This window comes from Pinus tabuliformis, chromosome J (assembly GCF_031772625.1).
Source record: "Pinus tabuliformis cultivar Carrire ecotype Pingquan chromosome J, CPIR1, whole genome shotgun sequence".
In the NCBI taxonomy this organism is placed as follows: Eukaryota; Viridiplantae; Streptophyta; class Pinopsida; order Pinales; family Pinaceae; genus Pinus; species Pinus tabuliformis.
In genome coordinates this window covers 1,428,434,637-1,428,443,622 of record NC_142295.1, presented here as the reverse complement: position 1 = coordinate 1,428,443,622, position 8,986 = coordinate 1,428,434,637, and the positions used below count along the sequence as shown (strand labels likewise).

At 36.3% G+C, this 8,986-nt stretch overlaps 1 pseudogene; it reads right to left on the bottom strand.

Annotated features, from left to right (window-relative positions):
- Positions 1-784: 784 nt before the first annotated feature.
- LOC149232723 (uncharacterized) lies at positions 785-2,369 on the bottom strand (annotated as a pseudogene).
- Between the last annotated feature and the right edge of the window lie 6,617 nt (positions 2,370-8,986).

Here is an 8,986-nt window from a genome sequence, read left to right as displayed (position 1 = left end):
TCTTATACCCTTCTCTTTTAGCGATGAGTAAGCCTTTCTCCAAAGCACTAAATTGCTTCATTGTTGTTGGCAAGACCACAGTCCAATGCATAAATGATTTTAGTTTGGTTATGAGAATCTCTAAATATTCCCCCATACCCCCAGATTACCTTTGGAGGCATCATCAAAGTTAAACTTAATGAATCCTCGCAGAGGAGTTAAGCTTAATGAATCCTCTCGGAGGAACAGAGTAATGATTCGGGCATAACGTAAGAGAGACCATGAGTTTACAAGATGAAGGGACCATTATCTGAGGAGACAAATTCAATTTAGAGAGGATCCAAACCTCATGGGAGAAACCTGACAACCATCTAGATGCCCTTGGTTTGCCAATATGTTTCTCTTATATTCTAAACAATATCATTCTCTATCCCCTCAAAAAATTATTTATTTTTTAATTTTATTTTATATTAAAAATCAATTTAATTTTATAATCATCTAAAATTCAAATTCATACCTATCAAGTTGAATTTTTCGTTATATTTCGTCCTGTGATCATGTTTCCCACGAAGCTCGTTACCACAAAAAGTTGCAAACAGCAAAGTAAATAACCCATGGTAAAAATACAGTAGGAGCCTTTTTGATAACCAGGTGTTTGTTTATAGTTTTCTATTATAGAGACGTTCCGCTTCTAACAATCTTTGCAGTTTTGGGGATTGCATGGGGAAGAATCTGCGGCATTGATATTTTTTACATGTCAGACGATATACAAATTAATTTCAGCTCAAAATTTTGATAGGTTACATTACAGATTTACAATACTCACATTTACAATTTTGATATATGAGCCACGGGTGAATGGTGACCACTGGACGGCCGGCCCCCAACATGACAGATCATGCCTTGTGTATACCGCTATGAACACTCGATTCGCTATAATCAATTTGTACATACTAAAGTGAGGAATAAGAGTATTCCCTACAAATTGAAGCGGTCGCTGCAACATACCAACACCTCTGCGAAACCCTCCCTGCCGACAATCCTTCTTTGGGTACTCATAGGCGCCACTGACAATGCAAGCATTCTCATTATATTTTCTTTGACTCTTCTGGTTTAACATCTAATCCGCCATTGTTAACACAGGGTAACAGTCTGTAATTTTTCACGAGGCTGGGAAGTAATACCACCATATGGAAGTGCACAGAACCGCTAAGAGCCTGTTTGAGAACACTACCAAACATGCCATAATTATAATCAAAATCGATAAATTTATGGCCATGATGTATCCTTCACCTTCACTTGTGGTGTCCCCCATAATGGTTCCCTTCCTTTATACAGACATCTTAATCTTCTTAGGCTCGAAATTAGGTGGATTACTATTCATGCCTCGGCGCGGAAGCTGTGAGAGTGTTGCGGATTTGATCCCCTGGCGTCTGGTACCATGAGAACTCACTTTCCTATGAAAATTAATAAATTTCCACAGCTTATTGCTCTTACAATCCACTGCAGCGGAGGTGCCGCTAGACTTAGATAAATTCTCGATTGGTCCCGGGATCGAGTCTGCTACTTCCTTTCTCTGCCGGCTCTCTTGTGCTTTGGGCTGCTCGATCATAGGCGTTTTCGTATCTTTTGAACGACTTCTTTGGATAGGGTTTTGTGAAACCTTGCGGCCATTTGAGTGAAAAGAAAGCGTCTGGCAAACAAAAATAGCAGCGGGGCAAGGTCAGTCACACATTTCTCACAGCTAAGTATATATATCTAACACAAGAAATGGCTGATATATGCTAAAAATCGAAGCCTTACCTTTGGGAACTTAAACGCCTTGGTGATTCGAAACCATGACCGGTCATCCGACTTTTTCACGGAAGCCTCGTCTTTTTTTTCAATACAAACTTCAAGTTTGCGTGAGTTCACCAAAATTTTAGGATCACGTGATTTGACCTTCATCTCTACTGCATCGAATCCCATTGACTTCTCCTTTTTTGTGGGTTGCCGCTCTCTGGATATTTATTTACCGATAAGTAATAGAATTATAGAAACGAATTCTCCATCTCGCTCAATAGAAACAATCCTCACCAAAGGCCTCGATTTCGCACTGTTAGGGCAAGGAGGAGAAATCTCGACATCGTAATTTGCGAAATCGCCTGCTTGGGAAGACTGATTTTTGCTTTTCTTCTTTATACGCCTTTTGAACCTCAGCCACAAATATTCTGACTCAGGTACCACTTTGCTTGCCTCGGCTCCCATGGCAGAGCCGAAGCAACTAGAACTGCAATTGGCACCCATGATAGAGAAGAATTCGAAGATTATTGGGAAATGGCTGCCCCCCTCGTGGTTTTGAACTGTCTGTGGATCTGACTTCAAGGAATGTCGATACAAAGATGTTATTAGCGACTATTTTGTGTGGGGATTGCAAAGCTCAGGAAACTGAAGAAGAGATTTGTAGCAGATGCCACTCATTTGCCCTCGTTTATCACGGTTAGGAATATCTTGAAGCAAACCACGTGGATGTGGCGCAACCTGCGAAGGGGCGAGAAAATTTCCAATTTTTTTCTTAACTCAAATTTATTTTTATTTTTATTTATTTAGTCAAATTATTATGCGCTACTATATGCAAATGTAGTTTGACTCATCATTATTATTCAAGAAAAATTATCACTGATCATTTATTTTTGTACGAGGATAGGTTGTTGATGTCTCTGAATTTTGAACCATTAACATATTAACAAAAAAATACTATTTTATTATATAGATATTTTATAATTAAGCGGAAAGGCTCATACTACAGTGTGAAGGGGATGTGTAAATATGTCCATTCTCTTAGAATAAAAATAAAATATTATCTAAATACGAAAGTAATATAGCCTATAATAAAAAAGGAAAAAAAAATATCTATGCATATTTAATTAGTTTTCCATATAATCTTAATATAATTTCATGTAAAGGAATTAGAAGTAAAATAAAAGAAATGTGAGTAAGATTTTTAACACGTCATATCCACTTCATATACATCTATATAGAAAAAATGTTAAAAAAATATTATAATGTTGTATAGAATAAAATATCCAATGTGGATTATGAATCAAATATTTTAATATAAATTAATATTTACGTATACTTGAAAATAAATAAATAAACAAAATAGTTTAATGTAATGATAGAATGGAATGTACATATTATGTAATCTCTATAACATTCAAAAATACAATTTAAACAATAAAAAATTACACATTTTTTTTTTGCACTCTAAAATAAGTATTTATCTGAATAAATTTGATCTCTCTCGGCTCATGTTAAATCCATAATTAAAATAGATGTGACAAAAGAAAAACACGTGTGCCATTTAGGATTTATATGATGATGAGAGTCGTGTGTTTAAACCAACACAACCTCAATTTATTTTCTTTTAAAATCTAGGCTCTTAAATTTGATCTATTGCAAAGGAAATAATCCTCGACGCACCCTAAAATCACCTCCAAGGGATCTATGGGTATCATCATTAGGTTAGTTGTGCCCCAGGAATCGATCTAGAGATCTATCGTAGGTCATAGGATGATAATAATGGGCTTTTTCTCGTAACTGCCACTTTCCAAGGTTAATTTCCATGAACAATGCATAGTAAACACAAAGATTCTATCACCATAGTGTTGAGCACATCTTAACAAAATTACATGAGACCCTTTTATGGTATCTCTAACCTTCTAAAGGTATACAAGTACCATGATTAAACCACAATAGTACCTTGAATGAGAATCTATATCAGGCCCACACCCCGAGTGATTCTCTATCACATGGTCAGGGTTCTTTAGAATTTGAGAGGGATGCAAAATCCGTGATTATGTTTTGTGCATCATAAATGATCCTCAAGGTCTAAACATGGTTAAGGAGGAGAATAAGGGCTTAAACCCTAAATGAAGGCATTTTAGAGCTTGGGTGCTATAGGTAAGGGAGAAAAGCACTTGGCCCTTAAGCCCCAATTACCACTTCTTAGGTTCAAGTTTCATGAACAATGCTTACAAAATCATAACACAGACCCTCTCTAGGGGGTTTATAGCTTCAAGGTTAGATATGGGTGCCATTAGGATATTTTGCACATTGTGGATGACTTACAAGGACTTGAACATGGTTAATGAAGGATAACAAGTCCCTAGATATATTTTTGAATCTTCCTAAATCCATGAACCCTAAATGAGTCTTCATAACAACACTTGAGTCCTTTTTAGGGGTTCTTTATGGGCCTTCAAGTGGGATACAGGTGTTGTGGGAAAGTTTTGTGCACTAGAAATTCCATATGGTCTCAGGGATCAATAAGGGATCCTAGCCATAAATTAAACTTCTTGAGATAAAATTCCATGAGCAAACCATATACATAGTGACATAAGCATTAGTAGGAGGCCTTTTTCCCTAAGAGTTGAATACATGTACCGTTTAGATGTTTTTAACAAAGTGTATTGATCTTGATGCCTTAACATAATCATGGTAGGGAAACAACATCCTTAAATCCTTATTATTCATTGGGGGAGGGAAACAACATCCTTAATCCATAAACATAGCTTCTTTGGATCAAGTGTAATAAAAATTTCCTCACACCACTACAGGAGAGCATGGATGTCATCATCAAGGACTAAAATCTAGTGTCCTAGGATATCACTGAAGCTTCTCAAGATTAAAATCCTTGAACAAGTACTCAAACATGTGTTGAGGGATAAATAGGGATAGGGTGGAAAAAAATTACTTAAGAACTATTGAACATTTTTTAGCTTGAGCACCATAAACAACACATAAATACCATGACAAGATCCCTCTCTACAGATACCTTGACGTTTGAGTTGCATATGGGCATTGTTATTAGGTCTTCAGCATCATGAATGGGTGTAAAATCCATGACCATAGTGAGGGGAGGGAAAGAAGAAACTATATTCCTAAACATTGCTACTTAGACTCAAGAACCATATACACATCTTCAAAGCTCCACATTTGACCCCTCTTAGACAACAATTACCTTCAAGGGAACTATGAAAACCATCACTAGGCTAGTTGAGCACCAAGAATACGTCTAGAGATTTATCTAAGGTAACATGAGGAGAATATTGAGCTTTGTTTCCTAAACATTTTCTTGTTAAGATCAATCTCCATGAATGATTCCTACTAAACACAAATATTCTATGCCTATAGTGTTAAGCATATCCTTTGATCGCATGAAACCCTTATATAATATCTCTATCTTACTATAGGGATACAAGTGCCATGGTTAAACCACAACACATGTCTTGAATGTGAATTTTTCTAGGGGCCAGACCATGAATCATTCCTTTTTCCATAGGGCCCTTTACCATTCAAATGGGATACGGAAGCATGAGTAGGTTTTGTGCATAAGAAGTGGCCTTTGAGGTCAAAATATGGTTAAGGTGAAAAACAAGGGTTTAAATCATAAATCAAGGTACTCTAGAGATATAGTACTATTGTTAAGATAGGAAAATAGTTTGGCGTTTTTCCCTAGGTGCCACTTTTTGAGCTCAATCACCAGAAACAAAATTTGTAACCACAACATAAACCCTCTCTAGGTAGTGCTTGGCATCAAGGTTGGATGTGAATGCCATTACGACCTTTTCCACACCATGAATGGGATGAAAGGCCTCAAAAATATTCAAAAAGGAAAAAAAAGTTCCTTGATATATTGTTAAATATTCTCAGGATCAAGAGATAAAGTCCTCATATCAACACATAAGTCCTCTAAATGGGATATGGGATATGGTTTCCATTAATTGGTTTTGGAAATTAGTGGTTGATTTAGGGGCCCAACCATGATTGAAAAGGAAATTAAGTTCCTTACATAGGAAAAATAATCTTTTAAGCCTTAAGCACTATGAATAATGCCTCCAGCATTATAAATTACCTCTCTATGGGGCCTTCTATGCTCAACTGGTATTTTAAGCAACATTAGTTGGATTTGCACAAAGAGAATGGTCATGATAGGACTATGTCGAACAGAGGAAAATAGGTTCTAACATTTTTTTTTTAATCTTGGTAGATCCTTCCATTTTCATTAAATATAAGCAAGTTACAACCACATATGACTGGTTAGGTGGCCTCAACTTGCCCAAAGGGAAACCAAGTTTGTTGGCCACCTAACCGCATGATAATCCATCCAATAGCAAAAAGTGATAAGTCTTTCTACCCAAGCTATATAAGTTTGTATATCATGACCATGTCCATACTCTATTTGCCTATAAACATATAAAACATCATGCTGGAAATTAAAAGCTAACCGCATATATACTAATCAAAATTAAAACCAACTATCTTCCTATTCATCTCCCTCGGCAGAAGCAAATTCGACCAGGGCCGGGTCCTTAACATTGGAACCAGGCAACACTGTCTATGAGAGAAGATAGGTGAGGTGATCCTCGATTTAGCCATGGAGTCCATCCTGTTTTTGCAGTTGGAACTGAAGTTTCTGGAAGTCCTGCTTGTAGTTGGGGAAGTCTTGTACCGTTGTCACAATGCTCACTGAAATATGCTCTGAGGCCTTTCCCTAGAGACTTTTTGTTATGAAATCAGATCACAAAAAGATAGAAAAGATAGATCAACGCCTTAGAAATAAGCCTCTTCGAGGGGGAAACCTCCTTTACATTACACAAATGAACAATTCTTAGATGATACAAATGATAAGACCTCCTTTCTATATGTAGGAGTCTAAGGGGTCATAATATAATTAGAGCCAACATAACAATAATAATGTAAGGACACAATAATAACAATAGTGGGATTCTATGGGGCACAATAGTAACAATATGGGGACTACATGGGTACAAAAATATAATAAGGGGGTTGTACTAATAACAATAAGGGGTTACACTAGTAGTATAGGGGCCTAACATGCCCCTCTCCTTCAAAAAGTGTTGTCCTTAATGCTTGAGTAGTTCTTGATGCTTCTGTATAAAATTCTTTTCCTCCCATGTGGAATATTTAGCAAGTAAGTTCTCCCACTTGATGAGATACTATGAGTGATAAATTTTGTAGCTATCGGGTTCTTGTTTCTTGGACTGCTCCAGGTTCCAATATGATTTTTCCTTCCTCTTCAAGTTCTGGCAATATTGTTTGAATTGGCATCTTCTGCAACTTTTGAATGAGTGGCCACACTTCTTCATCCTTCTTCCATTCATCCCTTGCTTCGTTTATCTAATCTGGTTGGATAATAGAAATAGCACAAAATAATGCTTCGACATCCTCATCCTTTCTTGAGAGTGCATCTGCAACAAAATTTTAATTCCCTTTTCTATAGATGATGTCAAAGTCATAGCCCAACATATTTGTGACCCATTTTTTCTATTCTTCTAAAGATAATTATTTTTCTAAAAAGTATTTAAGACTATCATGATCCATTTTTACCTTGAAGTGTCTTCCCATTGGGTAAGGTTGCCGTTTCTTAAGTGCATGTAGTATTGCCAACATTTCATTCTCATAAATAGCTTGCTTGAGATGTAGCCGTAAAAATACCCAATCACCTACATCAAAATATTTTTCACTGCAATGTTGATTTACCTGTTGTTTCTTTCGATTCTGCACCAAAGTGGTGTTATCATTTGAGAGTTGGAGAACTTGTTTTTGATTCTCGATGTGACTTTTCACTACTTGGACCTTTTTCTTCTTGATATGTCCTTCTATCTTTAAGTTTGAGGAGTGGTAATTTCTTCCAATGCTTTACAAGATATGGTCAGATTCATTTCTTGATGCTCAATGTGATCTTTCACTTCTTGAACATTTTTCTTCTTGATATGTCCTTCTACCTTGATAGTTTGAGGAGTGGTAATTCTAGCTAATGCATTACAAGATATGATTGGATTCATTTCTTCTTTCTCGGTGTGATCTTTCACTTCTCAATCCTTTTTCTTCTTGATATGTCCTTCTATCTTGAGAGTTTGAGGAGTGGTAATTCTTGCCAATGCTTTACAAGATATGGTCAAATTCATTTCATCTTTCTTTGGGGTTGGTTCCTAGTGTATATCTCTTCTTTTGATGTTTCTTGATCCTTTTCTTCCTCCTCTTCATAATCTATGTAAAATAATTTCTTCTTAGCACACTTATGACCTTTAGCGCATTTGCTATCACAATTGTAACAAAGTCCTTTTTCTCTTTTTTCTTCCAAATGTTGTGGTGTCACCCTTGTAGGTTGTGGAGGGCTAGGAGAAACAACACTTCCATGTTTACAGTTGTGAGGGGTAGAATTACTTGTTTCCATAAAAAAAATTCCACTTCCCTTGACAACCTGAATGCCTTCTCTAGTGAATCAGGTTCCCAAAGACGAACCTCATGTTGAATGTTATCCTTTAAAGTCCCTATGGAGACATCAATCCTCTGCTTCTCTGGAATATCATTTTCCCTTATATTCAATTTTTGAAAGTCCTCAATGTGCTCTGCCATTGAACACTTTTTTTTGAGATTTATCAATTAGCTAAAGAAGGTGTTTCTCTTTGTATCCTCATAATGTGGCATCATCTCCTCTGTGAAAATTGACCACGTGACAAGTGGTTTACAAGAACAAAGCCCTTTATACCATAAAAATTGATTCGATTCTAAATAATTAGATGCAATACATACCTTTTGTAATAGTGGTGCACGATGTAGATCAAAATATTTCTCCATCTATAGTATCCAATTTAATAGATCCTTGCCATCAAACTTCCTCATCTCGCTTTTTCTTGATTTTAGGAGCTCGATCTTGAAACGACTGTAACTATGTAATTTTGGATCTTCCAGTTCTGAAATCGTGACCTAAAGTATTCCTCTGTGTCATCTTTCCAACTCCACCTGTTTGATTGAAATTGGATTCTCCAAGAAAGAGTTATGCATAATCTTCCAAGATGACCAGATTATACACATTTTCAAAATAGTGAACTTGTATGATGTGCCACGTGTCACTATTTTGGCGTTCAGATCTGAAAAATAGATACAAAAAACTAAAGTCCATCCTCTTTCTGTAAATTTTTACGAAATTTCAATGTGA